At 38.9% G+C, this 22,198-nt stretch overlaps 1 protein-coding gene across 1 annotated transcript in view; it reads left to right on the top strand.

Moving 5' to 3' along the window:
• The window catches only part of SPON1 (spondin 1), a 343,853-nt gene that overhangs the window by 295,741 nt on the left and 25,914 nt on the right, over positions 1-22,198 (top strand). The window lies entirely within an intron of this gene.

Below are 22,198 nucleotides of genomic sequence, written 5' to 3'. Positions count from 1 at the left end.
TGCTGCCTTTCTATATACAGTTGGTAGTAAGTGTCACTGAATATCCTGGCATTTGCTCCAAATATTATCCTGGAATTTTAATATACCTTCAAACTGAATGAAATTAATATTCATTTATTTTAATCAGTAATGATATCAAAAATTTATAGGCTTGCTATAGTTTGCCAAGCATTTTCATTTTGGAAATTTCAGGCTGTTTCAGAAAGGGACAAAATGTTAATGGAAAGAACACAGAAATTGCACTGTTATATTTCAACACATTGATCTTTTCAAATTCTGAAGTACTATTATGTGCATACATTTAAGTAAACTTAAAAAACTATGGACCCTGCAGGACTGATCCCTTAAACCTGGATGTAATTAAGCTCCAATCTAACCATTTAAAGCAACAGGGAGTATAATTTATAATTTATATTCTATGTATCAGATGAGGACTGATTCCGACCGAACACAAGCTAGAGCCGCTATTAAGGCCTACCTTGTGGTAATAAGAGCAGCAAAATGTCACTATTTCTTCGCTCTTATTGCATCTGCAGAATGCCACCCAACGGCCCTGTTTAAGATCACCGATTGCTTTCGGGGAAGTGGGGTTTAGAAACCCATTTACAGGGATGGGCTGAGGAGTTTGCTGGGCATCTGGAGGATAAAATCGCTCAGATTCATTCTAAGTTGGATGCCAAGCATTTAGCAGGGTCTGGGGAGATGCATAGGGAGTGGACTTGCCCGGTTATCTGGGAGTGATTTGATTTTGTTGGGCCCAAGGAAGTGGACAGGATTCTCAGATCTGTAAATTCCACCACTTGCCGATTAGACGCTTGTCCCTCCTGGCTGATAAAAGCAGTTCAGGAGGTGATGGGTGGTTGGATCCAGGTGACAGTGAATACATCATTGGGGGAGGGAGTGTTCCTGGCAGCCTTTAAAGAGGCGCTGGTGTGCCCCCTCCTCAAGAAACCATCGCTGGACCCTACCATTCTGGACAATTTTCTTCCAGTCTCCCATCTTCCCTTTCTAGGGAAGGTGGTTGAGAAAGTGGTGGCATTGCAGCTCCAGAGGGTCCTGGATGAAATGGATTATCTGGACCCTTTTCAGTTGGGATTCAGGCCCAGATATGGGATGGAAACAGCCTTGGTTGCACTTATGGATGATCTCTGGCAGGAGCAGGATGGAGGCAGTGCATCAATCCTTGCTCTTCTTGACCTCTCAGTGGCTTTCAATACCATTGACCATGGTATCCTTTTGAGTCGGCTCAGGGAGTTGGGGATGGGTGGTATGGTTTTACACTGGTTTGCCTCCTTCCTCTGGGGCCGGTCCCAATTGGTGTTGATAGGGAGCAAGAGGTCCGACCCGCGGACCCTCCTTTGTGGGGTGCCACAGGGTTCAGTGCTCTCTCCGCTCCACTTTAACATCTACATGAAACAGCTCGGTGAGATGATCTGTCATCACAGGATGAGGTATCATCAGTATGCTGATGATAATTATACATCTCCATCCCAGGTGATGTAAGTGAGGCTGTGGCCACCATCTCTCAGTGCCTGGAGGTTGTGGAGGTCTGGATGGGAACAACAGGCTTCAGATGAACCCTTGCAAGACAGAGTGGCTGTGGGTCAGGGGCTCCTGGGTATCTTTGGTCCTGGATGGGGTTGCACTGCCCCAGACAGACCCAGTGTGGAACCTGGGGGTTCTCCTGGACTCACGGTTCCTGCTCAAAGAGCAGGTGGCAGCTGAGGCGAGGGGAGCCTTTGCACAACTTCATGTTGTGCACCAGCTCCCCCCCTTCCTGGATCAGGAATCCCTCTGAACAGTCACTCATGCCCTGGTCACCTCCCGCATAGATTACTGTAATGTGCTCTACATGGGGCTACCCTTGAAGAGTATCCGGAAGCTGCAGCTGATCCAGAATGCGGCTGCGCAGGCAGTCTTGGGAGCCCCAAGGATGGTGCATATAACACCTTTGCTGTGCAAGCTGCATGGGGTACCAGTTTGCTTCTGGGTCCAATTCAAGGTGTTGGTTATCATCTTTAAAGCCCTACATGGTATGGGTCCAGGTTACCTAAGGGACCGCCTCACCCCCATCACATTGACCCGTCCCACCCAGTCAGGCAGAGAGGGCATGCTTTGGACCCTGTCCATGAGAGATTGTCAATTGGCAGGGTCCAGGAGGAGAGCCTTCTCTGCCATGGCCCCCGCCCTGTGGAACAGCTTACTCCCAGAGGTAAGACAGGCCCCCACTCTCCCAGACTTCCAGAAGGGGGTGAAAGTATGGCTATGCCACCTCGCTTGGGATGGGAGGGGGGATAGCCATTCTTGGGGGTGGCTGGTACTGTGATCGTGCCAAGTACAAAACCCTATTGCCATCTTGAATTTTATATTTTATATCTGGTATTTTTATATTTTTATTGGTATTTATGTATATTTATATTGTATTGATTTTATATTGCACTGTTTTTACTGATTGTTATTTTATTATCTATAAGCCACCCAGAGTCGTTGTGTACAAGATGGGTGGCAGAGAAATTTGATAGATAGATAGATAGATAGATAGATAGATAGATAGATAGATAGATAGATAGATAGATAGATTTATATGTAACTGCTCAGAAATAAATTGGTTGGAGCTCAGTGCAACTATCTCACAGGTAACTTCAATAAGTATAAATTCCACATCTGTCCCATTCCAAGGACCTTTTGTTTTGCTTTCTTTTATTATTACATTTTGGTGGGAAAGGGCTCCTCAATGTCTAAGAGTTGAGGCAGTGATGTCATAACATCCCTGGAAGGGCAGGTGCAAATTTCAAGGAGAAATTGCACTGCTATAATTCAATATTGAATATCAGCAACATGATAAGGGAAGGCTCTGGGGTTGCCAACATGGGCTGGTTGTGCACCCAGTTTAAAAGAGAGCAAACACATTTATTTTATTCTAACAGGTGGTTGCTGTACCCTGCTATTCATCTGATTCCATTTGATTCTCTTAGAAACCCTTGGTCTATTTTTGAGGTAGACTAGTCTAAAAAAGTCAGTGGTTCATGGCTGAGCAAGGATGTGTTTCCTGGTCTCTTTTTATGTGATGGCTATCATTTCCCAGGCTACATGCTCTGGTGATAGATGAATTGGGATAAATGGTCTGCAAAGCAACCCCAGCCATCCAAGTCACCAAGTAACATCTGCAACAATCATCTCCCCGAATAACACATTTCTCAAATGTATTATTGCATTATAGGCAGTCAGCAGTTAGACACAGCCAGAGAACTGCTGTGCCTTATAAACCTCTTTTGATAATTTGGCCAGTAGCTTTAGGTTCATTAACAATTACACAAATGTAGCTCTTTTGAAAGAAATAAAATGCTGTTGTGAGATGATGGGTAGCTCTGGAGCATGACATTGGAGAAGAGATTATATCCCTGCCACAAGCTATTTATTTATTTATCACTGTCATGAGACTCAGCAGGTTACAATAATTAAGTATGCACAATAAAGCATTCACAATATGCTTAAAAATAAAATAAATAAAATTCAGTACATAGAACCATAAATAAACCAATCAGGTATCCTACTCACCACAGGGGCTTCAGAATAATTTCATTTTCAAAAGCTTCTGCAAGGCAGAACGGGGTGGGGATGGGGATCACTTCTGCCCTCCCTCTCACAACTGCTGTTTGGTTCTAGTGGTAAACCCTAAGGAGTACCAGTGGGGATGTCTTTCCCAGTGCAAATAACATTGGGGGTGGGGGGTGTTACACTGGATAAGAATTAGATCACCATTACTCACACCACTCTATTAATTGCTTGTATGAAAAATCTGTTTTGGTTATTGCTGATGTGATGGTTTCAGGAAGCAAGGTGGTTTTGTACTGATCTGTGCTTTGAGGAAGCTGATTTTTCTTCTAGATTTCTATTATTATTATCATTGTTGTTGTTGTTGTTGCTGTTTCTTATAAATATTGCCTGCATTGCCTTTTACCAGAGTTTAATTGTTTTTAAATGATTTAACTGCTGTTTAAAATTGTCATGTTACAGTTGTTATAATGATGGCATATTGCTCTAGATACCACAGTAATCCAAGCTGGTGCAATATATATTTAAGATCTTCTAAATAAAATAGTTTGCAAATATCCTCGTTTTACTTCCTGTGCTCTCTGCCTCCTCCCACCAGATATTTTCATTGGCTATTATAGCTAACTTTATTGGGAAACCAGTGCTGCCAGATGTGTTTGAGTATGCTAACCTTTTATAAATTGTATGGTGTTGCATTAAACAAACATTTGCAATTTGGGAATTATAGAAAAGAAAGAGGAAGATAAAACAGTTGCTTGTCTCTATGGTAACAGTATGGTGTGCCAAGCTCAGCAGTTCCTCCCCCCCCCCCTTTTTTTTAAAATCATTCTAAAGATAACCAGGATATGTCTAGCATGGAAAGATTCCTTTAATGTGATCAACGATAGAGTGTGAAACAGTGATACATAACAAGAGGCACATCTCAAGCATGAAAGGAGGGTGAGAACAAAATTATGTGCTGTACTGTACGACTGCAAAAAGACAATTTACTGAAGCTTTTTTGTTATGAGTTTGGCTAAGAGGGAAGAAAGAGAATTATATTGTTTTCCTCATGTCATCATTCTTCATCTGTCTACCAACTGTAGGAGAGAAATTCTGATTAATTTCCGATTTGGCATCTGTGAAACTAACTTGCATTTGTTTGCATTAACTGCTTGTTGATAAGGGTGCCATCTTGGCTGAATTATTGCATGGACCAGATGGGGAAGTTGATCCTACTCAGCCCAGTGCGCTAGTACTGATGCAGTGCCAAAACTGGCTTGACGGTCAAGAAGAACTTGCTGTGATCTGTGTGGTTTCAACGTATTTTGCCCATCTGGTTTCCTGTCCATATGGGTGCCAGTTTTGAGTGTGACAGGTTTAACCATGTTAGTTTGTGGCAGCAAACACACCAAAGTGCCTTGTGGCATCTTAAAGCTTGTATCTTATTATCTGAGATCCTTAAAGAAAAGCCAGGATATGAATGTTATAAATAAAATACCATAATAAATGTGTATTTACGATTCCACAATATTGTTTTGTAGTTTTGACTACACATATAGATAGCTTTGTTTGTTTGTTTGTTTAAAAGATTTGTATGGCTGCCCATCTTGAAACAACTCTGGGCAGCTCTGTTTGTACAACTACTTGTGCAGGCCACTCATGACAGTTGATATCCCATTGTTTAACCATTCTTCTAGAGACAGACTTAGACCACTAGAAGAGGTCCCTCAGATGATTCTGGTACTGAATAACTTAGCACTTTACTGACTCTGCCTTATCTGGAATAAGTCAGGACAACTGTAATAACAACAAAGATACTAGTGTTTGGGGCCAGAGCCAAAAGGGATAAACTGCATGTATTCTTTCACTCACTCACACACACACACACACCCCTCCAATTGTGAGCAAGAAGGACTTATTTATTTGAAGGCAACTTCTCTTCTTCAAAATTAGATATGCTTATAACATTCTCCCCTTTCTCCCCATATTTTGTGATTTTCCATTATCTAACCTATGGGAAGACACTGTTGCCACAGTTATTGATTCTTTCATCCTAGATTTCTGAACTTTGTAAAGGTCACTGTGTATGTGCAGCTTACAACTGTTAAAAAAGGCAGTTCCTTTGCATTGTTTTTACTCTTCTGTAAACTTGATCATGAGTGCTACACTGAAGCACAAATGGTCTTTTCTTTGGGTTTAGGGTTCTTTAATGTTTGCAGCCTAATAAAATTATATTTAACAATTATTTTAAAATACTTAATGCACCCTAAGGGCCAAACTTGCACTACTATTATGCAGAATGGACAATGAACCCTCCTTTCAGCCAAGTTCCCCACTTAGTATTAGGATTTCCACTCCAGTTGTGAAGATGCTAGAACCAAACTTTTGTGTACACATAAAGAGCATCCATCGTTCATCATTTGAACATAGATACAACTGATTTACCATCAAGAATAAACCTGCTTATTCCTTCTTTTAAAAACATGGGATTCATGAGAGAAATCAGTGATTGTTTGCTTTGATGCTTCAATGGTTCAGAGATAAAATAAATTAAAAGTTCTAATCTGAGAAGATTGGTTAAAAGGTATTTCTCATCATGGGAAAGAAAAAAAAATCTCTCATAAGTCTTAATAGCAAAGTTATGTAGCAATCCACTCCCTGTGATTAAGTTTCCATTTGAAATGCCTCTCTGGCCAGAAAAGATGATTGCTAATTTGAAATACAAGAGATCTCATTGCTGATGTCAGATGGATCTTGGCTGAATGTAAAGAATACCGGAAAGATGTTTACCTCTGTTTCATTGATTATGCAAAGGCATTTGATTGTCTGGACCATAACAAGTTATGGCTAATATTTGGGAATTCCAGAGCACTTAATTGTACTCATGCGGAACCTGTACACGGATCAAGAGGCAGTCGCTAGAACAGAAAACAGTGACACCCAGTGGTTCAAAATTGGAAAAGGTGTGCAGCAAGGTTGTATACTTTCACCCTACTTATTCAATGTGTATGCTGAACAAATAATTTGAGAAGCAGGAATGTACAAAGAGGAACAGGGTATTAGAATTGGTGGAAGACTCATTAACAACCTGCGATAGGCTTTGCTTGCTTGAAATGAAGAAGACTTGAAGTACTTGCTGATGAAGATCAAAGATTGTAGTCAGCAATACAGACTACACCTGAATGTGAAGAAGACGAAGATTCTCACAAATGGACCAATAAACAATGTCACAATAAATGGAGAAGAAATTGAAGTCGTCAACAATTTCATTCTACTCGGATCAACGATCAATGCCAAGGGAAGTAATATTCAAGAAATCAAACGACGTATCGTGCTGAGAAAATTTGCCATCAAAGACCTATCTAAAGTTTTCAGAAGTAAAGATGTCAGTTTAAAAACAAAGGTGCATCTGACTCACTCCATGGTCTTCTCAATTGCCACATATGCCTGTGAAAGTTGGACATTAAAAAAGGAAGATAGAAGAATAATTGATGCATTCGAATTGTGGTGTTGGCAAAGATTATTGAAAATACCATGGACTGCCAGAAGAACAAACAAATCAGTTTTAGAAGAAATACAACCAGAATTTTCCCTAGAGGCGAAGATAACTAGGCTTAGACTCTCATACTTTGAGTACATCGTCAGGAAAGACTGATCGCATGAAAAGGACATCATGTTTGGTAAAGTCAAGGGCCAGCGGAAAAGAGGAAGATCTTCAATGCAATGGATTGATACAATTACCACAACTATGGATGCAAACATTGGAACAGTCAGGCATATGGCAGAAGACCAAACAGCATTTCGTTCTGTTATACATAGGGTCTCCATGAGTCATAAACGACTCGACGGCAGCTAACAACAACAATTTGAAATACAGTATTAAATATTTTGTTAGATGTGTAATCTCTTTGAAATAGAATGGTTTGGGAAGTGATTCAGAAATGTTTATCAAATAAATAAATAACTCCATGCCATATCAACATCCTACAATAAAGAGTTATACCTGATTTGCTTGCTCACTCAAAGCAACCACCAGCCAATTTCTTCACACCTATGACTAGTCTTTATAATTGTTTTGAGGGCACCTGTCACCTATCCTTGAGCCAAAATATCTGTCAGGCTCCACCCCACAGGCAGCAGTGAACCATTTAGGCAAGCTCACAAGAAAGCCAAGGCTTTCAGATGAATAATGTGAGCAACTACAATGTTTCAAGAACAAGTCCTATCTACAGAAGCAGTGTTCTAAACCTTTAAACAATGAGTCGGCCTCATCTTTTGAATGGTTTGTTTCCATCTATCCTTTGTTTTTCCAACTGTCAGATTGTTATTGTGTTGTGACTGTGTGAAAACTAACTCTCCTAATATCCTTTATGAGTGTGCACTTCTTCAGTTTCAAAGGGAAAAATGTGATTTGGAGCAGCTGTTAAAACTTCTTAAATCTCTGTGCGCCTTTTCCCAGGACTGAGTTATAGCCATAGTTCCAGGAAGTGATACAACAGCTTTAAAGAACGACCAGCAAGAACTATGTAAGCCTCTCTGTGGGCTCCAAAATGTTTTTTTCCCCTTCACATTTAGATAGATGATATACATAGATATAGTAGATATAGATAGATGCCTAATTAAATGCCAATATTTTTGTAGGATATTTGCAGTGCCAGTTCTGCAAAATGTAATGCACCTTGTAAAAATTTAAATGGATTTCCTAAAATACAGCTGGGCCTCAGTCTGATTTTAAAAATTGCATATTTGAAGTACTGATTGGCATTTTAAACAATTACTAAAGGAAGGGATATGTTTTAAGGCTTAATAGAGGCATACCGATATTTAACAACTTTAGAGATTTTACACAAGGATTGAAAATACAATTGCAGGCTTGTTGCTGCTTATAAAATATATTGCCCTTTAGATTGAAAACTGTTTGAAAGCTCTAAGAAATGCTTCAGGGATAACTTCTACTATCTCTCACTTTTTAATATATTATAGCAAGGGGTATAGCACTCAGAAGAATAACATTAGTGCATTTGTTGACCAGGCAGGCCATTTCAATGTTTGTTATCTGTGAAATCCAGATTTGTGGGCTAGTTCACTTTTATCAGTCTTGATTCTCCCACAAGCAGTGCAGTTTCTGCTGCTGGTGGGTAATGATGACAATGCAAGCATCCTATGAAAAAGGGAACATCCTTTCTGAAGGGCATTCCCTTGCAGCTAATGATTATAGCTACACCATGGCATAATTGCCCTAGAAATTAGCTGTCTGAATTTGGGTGCTGAGTGATGAGTTTCTATATTTTAAGGAACAAAGAATCAAGCATTTCAGTCTTAATTTGAGGAAGTTATGGTGTGAGGTTCTACACATTCATGGATGCTCTGTTAAATTTAATGATGGATGAGGAAGAGATTACTATCAGAGCTTATAAAGGTATTCCATTAAACTGAGGCCTGCGTTCTTATTTAAGGTAAAGTATACATAAAAAAATAATATCCTGCCCTTAGGATCTGTAATAGAAGACCCCAAAGAAAAGATTGAAAGGCTTAACTGGCTAAAATAAGGCCTTCCCTATGGCAGAAAAGATAAAGTGTGGTGCCAAGTTGCCTCTCATAGCCATAACTGAAAAGGCCCCTTCTCTGATCATTTTGCCCATTTTACTTTTACCCAGACAACACCGTCTGAAGAATATTGGGGCAGGTCATCAATCATAGTGTCCAGAATTTGTTGCAGTGCAAAACACAGGATAAAATTGAGCATGTTATCTAGGATTGTTTAGAGTCACATGGTCACAATCTATTCAAGTATCGTGTCTCTAAAGGGGAAAAATATCAACTGGCTGATAATTAGTATAATCTTCCAAATTCAGAAAGTGCTTCTGAAGCAATCTCATAACTGTCTTCAAGACAATCAGGACTAATCAATCAAGGAGCCATTAATCATCTTCTGTACCCAGCTAGTCATTCTGACCCATAAAATCCTAGAATGGAGGCGGGGAGAAGAGATTAATAAACATGTTTTAGTTCACATTCCTTCAGATATACTCCTTCAGTTAGTTAGGAACATAGGCCTTAACAAATATATAAAAATCAGACTTGACAAAAGAACAGATGTTAGAACAGAAAAAAAGAAAGTATTTATTTTAGGGCATAATTAACCTGTGGAATTACAAGATGTGATGGCCAAGACTCAGTGTTAACTTCCACATTTGTGGGAGCATGTCTCCAAAAACCAGTTCCAGAGCAGTAGCAGTAGGAGGTGGGTGCATCTTCCTACTGGAATCTGGTTGGCCCCTGTGAGGCCATAAGTGGTCTAGTGGTTAAGGCAACAGGCTAGAAACCAGGACACTGTGAGTTCTAGTCCCATTTTAGGCATGAAAGCTGGCTGGGTGACCTTGGGCCAGTCACTCTCTCTCAGCCCAACTCACCTCACAGGGTTGTTGTTGTGGGGAAAATAGGAGGAGGAAGGAGTATTAGCTATGTTTGCCACCTTGAGTTATTTATAAAAATAATAAAGGCAGGATAGAAAATAAATAAATAAATAAATGTTCGGCTAGATAGGCCTAGGGTTGATCCAGCAGGGCTGTGCTTATGTTCTTATAACACATTACTTGTATGAACAGCTGAATTTGTTCAACCAACTTAATCACTTTCAAGTATTTTTTTATTAAGAATTGTAAATGAGAAGAATAAGAGTCAATTCAAACTACAAAAAAATACAAACAAACAAAAAATGGGAGGAAATGTAGAAAAGAGGGTGGGAAAGAAAAGAGAAAAAGAAAAAGAAAAAAAAGAAGTAACTTCCCCCTTCATCCCAGCAGGTAAAAACAATATTAGTATTGTTGCTTATCACCATCTCTAATTAAAACATTATCCCTCTTCTCCCCATAATTCATCTCTTAGATAGAAAAAAAACAAAATCCAGATGTTTTGTCAGTCATTCTTTGTCAGCAAAAGTCCAGTAAGGGCAACCAGATATAACTATTTTCTTCTTTTAACCCTGGTCAAACAAACCAATCTTATAAATCTTCCCTGTTTAAAATTATTCTTTAACCCCTTCAAGAAAAGCCCCAGAGGTAATTTGCTGGTCATCTGTGTATCCAGGCAAAAATCCTCCAATCTTTAACAGATTTCTTCTGTACGTCTGTTAGGTAAAGTTTATCCTTTTGTTTGTCACTTCTAAAATAGTCTTTCCAAACCTTAGCAAAGCTCTTTTGTGTATCCAGAAAATTTTTTTATCTAAATCAGTTTCCTAGTTTGGTGTCTGTTGATCTCCTTTAGGGAATAAGTCATTCATCAGATTCATTCGTATTACATTTAAATCCCCCTTCAGATTAACTTCATAGACATCCATTACAACTTGTTCTTGTTTTACAACTTCATTAGAGCATATTCTGTCCAGTTTCTCAAGCAATTGATCCATTCTACACAGTAACTGAGCTGAGAAGTATTCAAAAGTTTGCACTAAGGATTTCTGCTCCAGTTTCTTCATCCTCTGGCTCCCTGTAATGTCCAACCTTCAAGGTCTTCTCATCATAAAAAAACCAAAGCAATCACCATTTTCCCACGAGGACATAATAATATTAATGATATTATATTTTGAATTAAATTAATTCAAAATTATAATTCCAAATCCTTCTGGCTCCTTAATCTGTTATTAACTTTCTAAAATCCATATACTACACACCCTTTTTCTGTGTAGTCCAAGAAAATCATATATTTTCAAAACATTTAAAATCAGATTTACACTGTCATCTTTTAAGGAGGCAGAGACTCACCTGATAAAAATGGTAAAACCTTGCCATTTGAAAGGTCATAATCTCTCCAATATACAAGAAGTAAAAAAAAAATCAATCCAAAGAAGTGATTAAGTTATAAGGGTCAGTCGAGCTTAATGTCCATAAGGCTGCTTTGTGAGTGTGAGCTTGATGTAATCCCAACTCCCAGCCACTTTGCTCCTAGGCTGACCATAAAACAGCAGTTTCCATGGTCTACTCATGAGTAACAGCTGTCCAGAGTCACATGAACAATCTCAACGATCTCTCCTTCATTCTGATCTCTCCTTTGTTCCAGAGAGATTAGGATGGCCTGGATCCAGCATCCAGCTGCAATTTCCCTTGCAAAAGCTGCCTTGCTAGCCAGCAAGACTGTCAGCTCTTCATGGTTCTCACGGAAGTCAGTTTAGCCAACTTAATCGACTTGAATGTGAGTTATTTTATTCACAAAACTCTCAACATTTAAGTCTCAATAGGAATTCTATTAACTCACTTAAGGGTTCAACTCTTTTGAAGAGGAAAGCAAGGAATATCACACTTGACTCAAGACCTTGAAATACCTCAGTACAAAAGAGGCCTTAACTCTTTTGAACAATGCCCAGTGGAAAGCATTCCATGGATTAAACACTGGCAGAATAATATTCCTTCTGCTGTGCCATGATGGATTCTGTACACCTGTAGTTTGAATATGCGTATCTGTTTTGATATTTCCTAGGACCTTAACTAATGCATCTTCCTCTGAAAAAGGCTTCATGACTAATAGTCTCATAACAATCAATAGCACATGAATCTCAAAATAGTTTGTTTGAAAATGCATGAACAGTATGTTCTTTAACTTAATTGAATAAAAATATTAAATAAATTGAACTTTATTCCAAATAAATACAGATGTTTTCTGTCTTCCATAAATCTTTTTATGGACTTCAACTTCCAGAATTCCCCAGCCAACATGCTGGGAGTTGAAGTCCACACATCTTCAAATTGCCAAGGGTGAGAAACACTGATGTTGAGAGTGAAGCAGTGAAGGCTGTGAACTTGAAAGCCTAGTCATTTTCCTTTCCAATGGCCAGTAAGTCACTGTACTGAGGTATTTCAAGGTCTTGAGTCAAGCACTATATTCCTTGCTTTAATCTTCATATGTACTTAATAAGTCTCATACTGTATATTGACCTAGTGATTGGTGGCCATAGCTAATTACTTTTGTCTTTCTCTATTGATTATACTCATCATAAACAAGTGTAAATCTTGTGGATGTAGTATTGACTGCCTTTTTCTCTGTTGCCTTTGTTTCTAATGTCTTTCTGAATTCTTTTTTTTAATTTGCTTTGTATAGTTTACAACAGTAAACGATACTTTGTCATTATTTTGAGCTCAATTACAGACCTAGAGTTTGTTTTCCTTCTCCCAATATATTTTGTGCCAATTTTGTTATGCAACTTGGCAGGTTAAGACTACTGTGCAAAGGCTACTTCTATTTCCATTATACTACATATTACAGTACACAAAATTAGGATACAGAAGAGTACTCAAATAGAATGCCTTTCTTGCTTCAGTAGCTTGGATGCAGTTGTTCACAATCCACCCAGGTGAGTGACAGCCTCGGGTATAAGTGTGGAAGTATAGATTGCTGAAAATAAAGGGCCTAGGATGAAATATTACAGCTTTGCTCTTTAAAGCAGGAGCAGCTTGGTCATAAACCATATGGAGCCCTATCTCTCCATTGGCAGCCCTAAGATTTTCCTGCCAACATTTGGTGGCATGATTTTTGTTTTGTTAAAAATAATAAGGATGAAGTGGACTTTGCACTCTTAACACAGAGAGACAGACAGACAGACACACAGTTGTAAAGCTTGCTTCTGAGATCTGAATTTTTCTTGCCCCATTCAGTAGCACAATTTTGGTCATTTTGATGGGCGGGGGAGAGATTGAGGGTTTTTCAAAGTAGAAATGGGCATAAAAGTAGTTTGCTTCTCATAGACTTTCCATTCCCATTCTTAAAATTTAAAACAGGCCACAATAATTTGCCAGACTCCTTTCTGTGATATCATCTGCAGCTCTCCAGCTGGTCTTGGAAGCAAGATATGACTCCTGACCTTTGGAAAGGTTTGTCCCTTGCTTTAAGGCATCCCGGACATTTAGAGAATAGCACTAGGTTTCCAGAGAAGCATTGCTAATATCACCAGTGTGTGCACCTCTTTCTGACTCCCTGGAGGAATGGCAAAGAGAAAACAGAAGGAAGATAAGAAGTACATGGACATAGGGGATTACCATTCCATATTTTGGGCCGGTTTCATTGTGATACATGCAGTTGAGTTATGCAAGCAAATGTCTCAAGGAATCCACCCCCAATGTCTTCCAGATTCACAACAGAGATTTGTAGGCTCAGAGAATCACAACTTAAAGCTCTCCTCCTCCAACTCTGTCCTGGTTCTGAGGCAGCACAGTTTAATTTCATATTGCCTCCTTAGATACTGTATTTGTTCCATCTGCAGACATATATCAGTATATAATGCAGATGGCCAGCAATGGCTTCTAAAGCAGTTTCTGTATGTCTTAAAGATTTTATATCCTAGTTTTAATCAAAGTAAAGCAAATTACTTGTCCAAACATTCATTAAATAATATTTAAAAATAGTTACATTTTGCCTGAGCGCATTGTCTTCATAACATAAAGCTCTGCCAACCAAATAGCACTTTAAAAAAAAAAAAAAAAAGATGATCTATGACTGCAAGGGGGGACATTTTTGGATCCTTGAGTTGATATCTGAATGACTGCCAGGAGAATACAGTGGTCCCTGAAAGAACAACAGTTAATACAGCAACCTGGACTAGAAGTGATTAATCTGAGGAACAAGTCTCTTAGAGGTCTGATTGGTAAGATTTCTTAAGAAGTAGCAATATAATCTGGCAAGCTTTCTACTTTCAAATGAGAAACCTATATATAGGCAAATTTGGGTGGAAAGGTGGTCCTCCTCCTCCTCCTCCACCTCCACACAAGGAGGAGTCTTGTCTCTTTTGTGAAGGAGAGGCAGAGTGCACCTGTTGACTATTTTAGAAAGACAATGAGGTTTCTTACCAATCTGAGAACCAGCTCTCATTTTCTTTGTGGGCTGTTACAAACTATGTTTACAATAAACACAACAAATGCTCTTATTTTTGCCCTTTAGCCTTGACTATATTTCAAAGCAGTCCTGTAGGCCTTAGTGAAATGTTCACCTCCTCCCCACCGCCCATGCCATCCTGAGACTGGCTCAGCCTGACTGAAAGACACGGTGTTTCCTTTTGTACACTATAAAGGATGTGGGGAGTGAAATCTGTTCTTCTTGGCAAAATAATTCCAGCACTTTAACTATTTCCTTGACCTCTGTTTTGCACAAAGAAAAGGAAGATAGAAGAAGAACAAAATAATTTCTTGCCAGTTTCTAGACCTTATATTTCTGTTGCAGGAAGAGGCACAGTACGTCAGGAAAAAGTCTGATAGACTTTCCTCATAGCCCAAGGATTATCTCAACAAAACTTGCCTGACCGACCTGTAACTCTGTGAAACAGAGAGCTTCCGTTAGAAGGCACTATATTTGTGCGGAATGAGTATGAGGATGGAAGGCATCTGAATATACTGCTGGTATTCGGTATTCAGTATTCAGTAATATTACTGTGAAGGCAAACTATAAACCTTCTCTTTTCATCACATTCAATCATCCCTATCCCAAGTTTTCTTTTGTCTTTCACCATACTCCTATCAAATACATGCTGAACAATTGCTATTTATGTATGTGTGCCTACGTGTGTGCATGTCTATGTGCATGGAGTTAGCAAAGAAGAAAACTTTTGCTCTCAGATTTACTGCTGCACACTGCAGGATTTCTTTCAACACCCCTGGCTAGCACTCAGAATTTTCCTTTTAGCACACCATCATTTTCCTCCTACTATTCTCACCAGTGCATTGTCAACACTGCTGACCCAGGAAGCTTTGTCCTGTCACAGACTTTCCTATTTTCTTGTCCCCAGCATGAAGCAATCTGAAATCATTCGTGTGCAGATACTTCTTTCATCTCAAAATATATGGAAACACTGGGAATTCACAGAGAAAAACACCTGCCTGCATTTCATAAAAGACAAATGGAAAGGCCCTACATTTACAGGCCAGCGGATGGCACAGATTCACATGTGATACCACGTTCTCCATGCCTTTCTTGACTTGGACGTCTGGGAGTTGTAGTCTTCCTTTATCTGAAGTGCACCAGAGGAGGAAGGTTGCTCTTAGCTCTTTTGCTACAGTAGACAAGATAAAGAATGGAATGCCTCCCATCTATTTTATAGCACCTAATTATTTCAGGGAATAATTAGGCTATTGAAGCAGGAAACAGACCTGCTACAATCACTTAGGCACTTCCACATATACTTAGAATGCCCCGCCAGTTGGCCAGCTAAAATTGTTGAGTTCACTGGGATTTATTCTCAGGCATCTATGTCTGTATTGCTCTGTCTAGAGCAAAACATCAAGTCTTCTTATTCAGCTAACGTAAGGGTGGATGGCCAGTGGATTGCACTTAACAATTTGTAGGTGGCTCAGGGTCACAATAAGCATGGTGGTAGTGCAAAGTAGCTAGGGACAGAATTTTGGGCCCTTGGAGATTTTTTTTTTAAAATGATGCTAAGTCACAATACAGTTTTTGTGTATTTCCCATCTAAAGAAACTGCCACCAATTTTTAGCAGCTGTAACCAAAGGCAGCTCTGTGGGCCAAAAAAGGGGATTTTGAGATCATATGAACCTTGAGGTGGCAACTTATCCATCTTTAATGTAACAATTTATAGCACAGGTGTTGGCCAACTGTTCAAATGTATCATCCTCAGATCCTGTGGATAGCTTTTAAAAATTTTCTCCACTTGTCCTTGAGCAACAGAGCTCTTTATTTATTTAACCTATTACTTAGCTACATTTGAAGGCTCTTCCAATGAGACCTCCAGCTGCTGTATAAATGGTGGGTGTAATACATACCCATCATGCAATTTAGTTCCGACTAGAGGTTTGTGATGATTGGGTGATGGAACTGCCAAGCAAAGGATGGCATCTCCTCCCAAGTTATGTTCCAGCAGGAAGAGGGAATTAGGAGAGAGCGGGTGGAGAGATGCAGGAGAGATGAATCCAAGCCTTGAAACACCTTTTCAGGGTTAAGGGTAATTTAGGGCCAGGGTAGGCTAGTATTGATGAGGTATAGATGATTTATGGAAATAAGGAGAACTGTTTTAAAACCAATTTTTCAGTCCATTTGTTCGTTTGCTCCTGTGTGAATCAAGTGTTTGTGCTATCCTGTACCTTTCCCCTGTTCTACCCTATTTCAATACCATAGGGATTTAAACTATTTCTAAGCCATCAAAGGGTTAGAAGAACAAAAGAATAAGAAGCGTTCTCCCCCCCCCCACCCCATAACAAGGACGGCATGCAACGAGGGGTTAGTTCATTTGGGAGATTATACTTTCTTCCCCTGACACAACTCATTTATTTTTATTGAGCAAGACCCGTATCAACTTGAAAAGTATAATTCTGCCCCCATTTTGCTTCCTTGGCCCCTTTCAGAATACATCATTAATGGATGCTTTTTTTTTTTTTGAGTATTAAACTATGGAAGCTTGATTATTTTTACGGTGAATGGTACATTTAGATTATATTACAGGACAGAATAAGATCTTGTCCTGGTGATTTTATCTTCCACCTACAAAAAGGATATCTAAGAAATAAACAGTAAATAAATAAAAGTGCTGTTTGTTTGTTTGTATCCATGCAACTCACTTCTTCAGCTTTGAATGACATTTCTTGATAGAATATGCAGGGGGGGTGGTTTCTCTTGAAAATGTTATCTCTTCTCTGCTTTATTTGGCTTAATTCTGCAATCCTATTTACACTAACTCTGAATATGCTTCATTAAATGTGATAGAATTTATTTAGCAGCCCTGTAGACATGCATAGAAACAATTTTGTCAATATCCTTTTTTTATAGTGTGTATTGCAGATTTTTAAAATACACAGGGGGAGGGTGTGGTAGTACACTATCAGGCTTTGAGATTTGTGCAATTTCACAATGAGATCCTCTATCCCTTAATTTAATAGTGAAACAGAGATGGATGATCAAGGGGGGGCGGGGGGAATGACAGCATTTCCATAATTGCTATGTGGTATGATTGGTTCCTTTTGCTTCCTGGTAAGACCTATGCCTGAGAAACCAGACCCCCCCCCAAAAAAAAAACAAATTAAAACTGAAAAGTAGTGAATAGGGAGATGGTTGAATAATATTTCACATGCTGGGTATTCTGAGGAACCCGTATAGGTAGCAAACAGATGAGATTTGCTAGGCTTAAATATTTCCTTCCACTAAACAATAAGCAGGCAGATATGGAGCAGAGAACCGAGGTAGGAAAGAGTCCAAGAATCAGTAAAATCAAAGTTCTAAACGCCCAAGCTGGCTTTATATCTAAGAGTTTGAGCTGAGGATATGATTCATGATCAAGAAGCCAAGTACAAAAATCCACAGTGAAGACATTCTTCCATGATCCAAGTTGCTTTCCAATGCAAATGTTTCAGGTCTACTCAGAAGCAATACTGATTCCTGAATAGAATTTTATTCCTAAGGATCTCTTAATTGTAGGTGTGCAATCTTATGCCTCTCAGCCTTCCGACTATTCACCTGGCAATGCTGATGTTATGTGTGCTTAAAGATTGATTAAAAGCATACTAATAAGCAGCTTAGACTGGAGGCACTACACTTGCAAAGGGCTACTCATTCCTTCCACCTGAATTAGACCTTGGTTCTAAGCATTTACTGGTTTCAGTTTCTTCCCTAGACTCATCTTCATTCTTTGAGAGTCCTCTAAGGAGGCCATGATACAAGGTACTGAACTTTATCTTTTGACAGTCGAGAGATGCAATGGGCAGGGCAGTAACCTAGTTAAGTCACTAGACGGAGCTGCAAATCAGTGAAAATCTGCATCATTGCTCTTTCATGGTTCATTCGTGAATTTGGCAGTGAAAAGTTGAGGAGCTCTGGAAACCACAAAAAAGACTCAGGTCACCAGTTGATCATTCTGATTTAAACTATTTATAGAGAGTGATTGATAAAGGTGATCATGCTCTGAAGCAAACCATTAACAGTTGTATTCCATTCAAAAATACAACTGCAAAATGTCCATTAGTTTCAGAAGCATATTCCAGAAGTGTTGTGGAAATGGCAGTGTTGTGTTGACTCTATAGCAAACACAATTGATTTCAGTTGGAGTTTGCTCCTTTGCAGCATTCCTAAAATTGATTTCTGCAGTTGAAACCCTGAGCCTGCTAAATCAGTTGAAAACCTTAGCATTTAGTTCACTTGGTGCTCTTCAATCCATCAAGATATTCATGGTGGACCGACGTGTTTGTTCAAGGAAAGCACAGAAATGAACACTAATGGCTTGAGACATTAGAATTAGACTGACTGCACCACTAAAAGCAAAAAGCAATCTTATCATAGCTGCCAGGTGATAGATGAGATGACAGAAGAAGTCTTTTCATCTATAGCATTTATGGTGCCCTATCTGTCTTGCAAGTGTTGGTTCACAGTGTTAGCAAATTTTCACGTAGGAGGTCTCAGATGAAAACAAAAGACAGAATTGGTATTGGTAGGCTTAGGAAAGCCAGAACGTGAGTTCCCAGGAGTTTTCTTCTTAAAATACTGGTATTTGACCAACCCACCCAAAGGGGGGAAAGCAGCTATACTTATTTGATATAGGTAGGTAAGCGGTCAGAATAATGATTAATATCTGCCATATTCTTTTAACTTAAAAAAATAAACTTCTCAAATCATCAATAAATCATGTTATATACAGAGACCTTCCCATTTTCAAAAACTAGAATTTACTAACAAACTCACTCCTGTAGTGTGCCTTAATATATACTCTTTTCCATAGTATACTCCTGAAAGATTTTCAGACATTCAAAATTCTTCACTACTCTTGAAATGGATTAATTTTAAAGTATCTTTGAATGTGCTTTCTCTTTTTTTCCCCAGTAAATGCAACTTTACTGAAATTGGCCAGCAATTCCAGCATTTACCTCAGATCTGCTGAATGAAATATGGTGCATGAAAGCTTTATTTGTTGAACTGAATTTTTATCGATATTTGAAGAGCTGACATTTCTTAAATGGCATATTTCATTGGATGTTACGGCTTTACAGTCAGTTAAGATATACTGTAGTATAGATCATTTTGGATATTTCCATTTTAAACATTGCATACCCATTTATGGTCAACAACATGGGGGAGACTTTTACAATAAAGCACAGGCAAAAGAATAGAATTTGCTCCTGATTTTTTTTCAGGCTTTTGGAAAGAAATTGGATAACTATTATCTATGGTCACATTCTTCTGCAAATATGTACTCTGCAAAATTAAAAGCCTAGCTACAATCTTACTTTTATAACATTTCTTTATAGAAAACCAGACTCACTAGAAATGTCTCAAATCTTTTCCTGAAGACATTCCAGTACAATTTGTAGCATACAAACAATGGGCCTCCTTAACTCTGAACTGGAATTTCAGTTATTAAAATGTATTATTTCTGAGTTATGTTCAGTTTTTCTTAGAATCCTTGTTTCAGGTTCTACTCTTTTAAAGCTGTAGCTGTAATAGTTAATCACTGGACAAGTGATGCAAAAACGCAACACACAAATAAATAAAAATTGCAATTTGTTTGGCTTTTACTTGTATTTTGCTATATATCACCCTGAGAATGACCAGCTGTAGGGTGGCTAATAAATGTTATTTATAAATAAATAAATAAGCCAGCCAGCCAATGCAGCATTACAGCTGGAAGAACCAGTCTTCAGATTTGCCTGCATTTAGTTGTATGCCCTCAGGCACAGAATAATAATGGGATCCATTACCTGGATCTTCATCTACCGTGTTATTTGATACAGTACACATTCCCACACACATTCCTTTCCCTTCACACTTTCCCTCCACACTTCAGAAAAGTGCGTATCATTCTATCCTCTTTTATGCTCTCTTGTTGCTCTCCAGAACAGGGGCTTTAAGAAGATCAAGAAGGACATATGAAGGATGATATCTGCTTGGAAGAGGGCATGGAATTGAACCCAAAGAGAAATCTCTTTGGAAACAGACCCCTGCACAGAATTATTATGGGTGGCCTCAGCCATATTTTAGTTCTGGGGAAATATTATCTCCCTTAGGGATAATATTAGGGTTATCTTAAGGTGGGGAGCAAAATGGGGAAGGCATCCAAAATAACTTTAACTACATAGCTAGGGTAAAACATTGAAAGGGCTAGGCCTTAAAACAATTGGTTATGAAACTGACCAGAAGGGAAAGCATCAAAAAAGTGAACTTCTAAAGAATATTTTGTTTTAAGAAAAGTTTTAAGAAGGAGGTCACATCTCTCCAGAAATCTAGTGAGTTAGAATGTCTTCCCCAGATCAAGAATGGAACTGTCAAACTGAAGAGGATCTGACAAGGTTTTGTTCTGATCTAACTGCACTTTTCTGATGTTCACATTAAGAAACATGCTTGCTTGTAGAGAATGCGAGAGCTGCTGTTCTGCTCCCTGCAATTGCTTCTCATGCTGAGAAACCACCATGTCCTACAAAGCCCATGCAATGTTGTACAGAGCTTGATGGGCAATTTTCATTTCTCAGGGAAGAGTACTTAGAGAAGATAGCAAACATTCCAGTGATTCTACGGCTGCCATTTCTGGCAAATAATGAGAAATTTGCCGGGCTGTACCGTCAAACCTGATGCCTGCTCTATCTGCTTGCAGCATCATATGACAGTGCAGTTGCAACAGTCTGTACAGCTATGGCTCATTCTTAAACCCTATCTTTTTGGCCTTCATGTTTGTTGTCAGGTTGGTACAACCCGTGTTGCCTTCCTGGAGAGTAGAGCAGATGCCAGATGTCACTGTCATGATTGCCAAGAATAGGATGCTTCGGTAGGATCAGGTACTGTTTGTGCATAATTTAGCATAGACGGTAAATTTCTAATGCACTAGTTTTGTTCATAGCATGGATGCCTCATCCTCAGATAAATGGCCTGTCAATCACTGAAGACCTTTGGAGATTTATTGAAACAACATGATTGGTTCCATATGGCAACATATCCTCCACTTAAAGGAATCTTTGGCAAGGTCCCAAAAATTAGAGTGTACTGCTTATTGCCCTGAATTTATTTTGGCAGAAATTTGCACAATGCTTGGCTGCATCATCCTTTGCCTTTTGCTATAAATCACACATGCTTGAGCATTACAATCCAACTAACGGTTGTTTTGAATATGCTGCCAGTCTCAGTGTTTTAGATGAAGCCCAGGTAACTTCATCCAGACACTGTGCCTTGAGAATGCTTCAACAGCATTGCCTGTATTTTAAAATAAAGTGTCTTGCTGTAAGTATTAGGTAATAATTCTTGTATTTCTTTTGCAAGTGAAGTCAAAATAAAATTGTAAAAGAAATCCAGGAATGGAGTAATTTCATTAAACACAAATGCTTGACATTCTAGCCATTTTCAGTTTTTTTTTTTAAAAGGTACTAGTGGAAGATTGAGTGGGACATGCCCTCCTTTTCTAAGCTCCCTGCAAGGTCTTCAAGATCACTCTTCCTACACTATGGTTTATGTCATCAGGAGCCTTCTACCAATAGGCACCAGAAGTATGTGTGAAGCATTGTAACCATGCTAAGTCATGTATAATTGTTACTTTCCTTACTAAGTCTCATTGAGACAGGTCAGGGATATAAGAGTGCATATCTCAGACTCCTTTCCCTGAGTCTTGTTAATGCCTGAACAGATTCATCAATGAAAAAAATACTGTTCTATAGAAACATAAATTATTTTACCTTATCTGTTTCATAAAACTGAGATCCT

The sequence above is a fragment of the Candoia aspera genome, chromosome 1, assembly GCF_035149785.1.
Source record: "Candoia aspera isolate rCanAsp1 chromosome 1, rCanAsp1.hap2, whole genome shotgun sequence".
Classification (NCBI taxonomy): Eukaryota; Metazoa; Chordata; class Lepidosauria; order Squamata; family Boidae; genus Candoia; species Candoia aspera.
The sequence above is the reverse complement of the archived record's forward strand: the minus strand, read 5'-3'. Positions and strand labels throughout refer to the sequence as shown.